At 43.3% G+C, this 3714-nt stretch overlaps 1 protein-coding gene across 8 annotated transcripts in view; it reads left to right on the top strand.

Moving 5' to 3' along the window:
- Window positions 1–3326: 3326 nt before the first annotated feature.
- Window positions 3327–3714, top strand: part of BLTP1 (bridge-like lipid transfer protein family member 1) — a 228022-nt gene continuing 227634 nt past the window's right edge. For all 8 annotated transcript variants that reach the window (XM_075066261.1, XM_075066262.1, XM_032776032.2 and 5 more), the window contains exon 1: window positions 3327–3445. The gene's annotated coding sequence lies outside the window, so the exon portion shown is untranslated. The remainder of the gene's footprint in view (window positions 3446–3714) is intronic.

Below are 3714 nucleotides of genomic sequence, written 5' to 3' on the forward strand. Positions count from 1 at the left end.
AGCGTACATGCATTAAAAAAAACAAGCAACCCAAAACAAAGCTTCTTAGTTTCAATGTAACTAAAATAAGGTTTGTTTGCCAACCTTGAATAATTTTGGTAACTATTTTGATAAAATTTGTATGTTTAGGCTATTTTTAATATAAACAATTTCATGAACATTTAAAAAAATAAAAATGGCTCTCTTTAGAACATTTAAAAAAAAAAGTTGCAATTTTTACAAAAATAGCTTTTCATTTCCAACCAGCTCATATTTACCCAATAGTATGTTGCACTGTTTAGTATTATATGATTTTGGAATGAAAGACCCTAACAGGCAGATCCTCAACAGGTATAAATTGTAACTGAAGACAGTGAAGTTATGACAATTTATACCAGCTGTGGATGTATCCCTGTATCCTGTTAAGGGTTCAGTTCTGTGAGATACTGAACTCCCTACCTGTCTAATGACTTCCATGGGACTCAAGGAATGTCAGCATCATCCAGGTATGCTTAGTACCTTACAAAACTGAGCCCATAATGCATACACATAATGACAGTTTGGGATGTTGTTTAAGCCTTAACTCTGATTTTCCAACTTTTGTGGTTTAAATTAGAAACTTAACATTCCAGTAAGAGTTTTGGTTAATATATAGTCAGTGCCCCTTCCCCCATACATTATAGATGATAATTTGTATCTATTTTGCTTTACAAATGTATTTTAGATAATTTCAGTTTCATGTGATACAATGTTAGCTTGCAGAATTCTACACTGTGCAATTGTAAATAACTCTATAATTTATAATGCTGAATGCCCAGTCATGACCAAACAAACATTGGAAAATTAGTTTCAAATTTTATTTTCCCTTTGCTGAATTTCATGCCAAAACTTTTGTACACTGGCTTGCATGGAACAAACAGAAGACAAAATATGAACAAGCAGAATACAGTTATCTGAGAACTGGAAAATAAAATATTTCAGCATTTATAAAAATCATGAAACTGTGAGCAAATGAGGCAACACTGTTTGTTGTGGGATCACACATAATTAAGCCAGAATGTATTGTATGTGCCTGATTACAATAAAGAAGAATGTGCCTGTCAGGATCAACTGCTTCTCTAACTATATAATGACTCACAGAAGATCATGATAATGTTGTAGTAGATCCAACAACTGCATTTATAATTTATCATGTTCCACCTTCAGTGAATCTATCTGGGTCTCACCATTAAAGCCCAAAACAACTCTGACTGAACTTCATCATTGTTACGGGGATCTAGAGAAGATAGCCAAATTACAGATATCTACATTTCCCTTAAAAAACAAACAAACAAAAAAAACAAATACAACCCTGGCTATCCAATGCAGCATGATACCAAAGGAACTGTAATTCCAACTTTTTTCTTTATTCCCTTCTTTTGCAATCTTGCCTCCATCTCTCTCTAACTTCTTCCTGCAACTGTGATTCTAATTTATGCTTTCTCTTATCCCTGCTTCAGGAATTCTTTCTGTTCCTCTCTCCAAAAGTTAGTTTCCTTCAGCAGTCTGCTCTTGTTCTCATCCTCTTCAACTTCTTTAAACAGACTCTTGTCCTTCCCATGCTTCTTAAACTGCCTCTGATTCCTTCTCATTTCTTAATTAGCCTCTGGTTCTGTCTCACTGTTTTGTCTCCCCAGTTGATGTACTCTTTCAGAACCTTCTCCCTAGGGCATTCTAATATTTTGTCTCTTGGTTAGGGACATCTGAAGGAGAGATTTACTTTGGGCCCAGTCCTTCAAATTCTGGCTCAGATGAGTAATGTAAACAGAAACATTTTTTAAATTTATATAATCAATGTCAGTTAGGACTCAGAAAAATCCTATTCCATAAATAAATAGTGTACACAATAGATATTTCTGTGGATGTTGATAGTTCTCTAGGGTGGAAATTATTAGGCCATATCTACAGAGCTTACAGAGGCACAGCTATACCGCTGCAGTTGCGTCGCTGTAAGATCTCCCATGTAGCCGTTTTACGCCCACAGGAGAGAGCTCTCCTGTCGACATAAGTAAACCACCCTCAGTGAGGGGTGGTAGCTATGTTGGCTCCTGCCGCAATAGCGTTGTCCACAACTGCACTTCTGTTGGTGTAAGGTATGTCACTCAGGGGTGTGGTTTTTTTCATCCTCTTGAGCAACACATTACACAAACAAAAGTGCTAGTGTAGATATAGCCTTAGCAAAAAAACAAAGTAACCACACAAACCCACACAAAGGTTGCCCTAGTTGCCGTTTAGAGTTTATAGGACCAGAACGTAGCATTTTTCAAAAGGACTGCAGAGGACAGCTTTCCATATTTCTTTTTCAATTATTTTAGAAGGAGATACGTATTGGGAGAGAAAAAAACATTACTGACGAACATGTCCCTGTTTTTGTTGAGGGAAGGCCTCTTGCAGTGTAAGCCCTTGGTAACTTTGCATGAGCAGTAATGATCCTATGCATCTCTTACAGAATTAAGAGCTGGTCCTGGGGCCCAGACCAAATTTCCCTTCTCCCCATTGCTGTGCAGAGTGCTCTGCACAGGTACCTTGCTGTCTCCATGTTAAAGTAGCGCCCTTTCATTGTTGCTTTATGTATATTTTGCATGCAGTGTCTTACCTGTGGAATTCAGTAATATTTCAAGCCATACTTTTTTTTGTGTGGGTTTGGATTGAAAACACTGAACATGTTGGGAGATGTTTAAACCTAGGCTTTTGTTTCAGGCTGTCCTATGGGAAATCTGGATCATGGCCCAGATCTGGATTCTTTCAACCATGAGCATAATTTAGGTGTGTCCCGGACTGGGGTTTGGTGCAGGCCCTTCGCTGGTCACAGGGACTGGAAAGAGAAGCTTTGGGTAGAGGCCGGTAAATATGGACCGCAGAGAAATAATAACAAACATTGCGTGGCATCCGTGCAACCCGGGAGCCCCTGAGCTATTCACTGACTGCCTCGTGCTGCACGCTGAAGACCACGGCGGCCGCGCGACACCTCAACAGCCATTGCGCCCACCCAGAACGAACAATCTCCTCCACTCCCCGCGGGCCGGGGCGGGGCGGTGAGGGGGGCTCAGGAAGGGGGCGGGACCGCTTCGTCGGGATATTGACTATTCATGAGGTAACGTTAATTATTCATAAGATAAACCCTTTGAACTGTGAAGGCGTCCGCGCGCGCGCACTAGCCCCTACCAGCCCACTCCCTCCTGACTTCAACCTTGTGAAGGAGGATCCCCCGCAGGGCCTCGTTTTGTCATTGGCTACGGAGGGATCCTTCCACCCGCCTCCTGTCGGATGCAGTGCGTGGTCATTGGCCAACCGGCCCGGTTGTGCCCGGCGATTGGTGGGCGGCCCTGGCTGGTGCGTGCCGGCAGAGCCGTCCGGTGTGTGCGACAGCCGCCGGGGCTGTAGTAAGAAGTGGGGAGGGGTGCGGATGTAAACACCGGACAATGGCGTAAGCGAGGGGGCGCCGGCCGGGCTGGGGTAATGTATGCTGCCCCTGTGTGCGCGGGCGGCTGGCGCTGGGGGCCCTGTAGGGTGACCAGATGTCCCGATTTTATAGGGACAGTCTTGATATTTGGGGTTTTTTCTTATATAGGCTCCTATTACCCCTCTTCCTGTCTCGGTTTTTCACACATGCTGTCTGGTCACCCTGCGTGTGAGGAGCGGTCTGCGGGCGGTCTGGGGGGGCGCTGAGGGCAGGGGTCTGTGGGGGGTGGGCTG

The sequence above is a fragment of the Chelonoidis abingdonii genome, chromosome 5 (genome assembly GCF_003597395.2).
Source record: "Chelonoidis abingdonii isolate Lonesome George chromosome 5, CheloAbing_2.0, whole genome shotgun sequence".
Classification (NCBI taxonomy): Eukaryota; Metazoa; Chordata; order Testudines; family Testudinidae; genus Chelonoidis; species Chelonoidis abingdonii.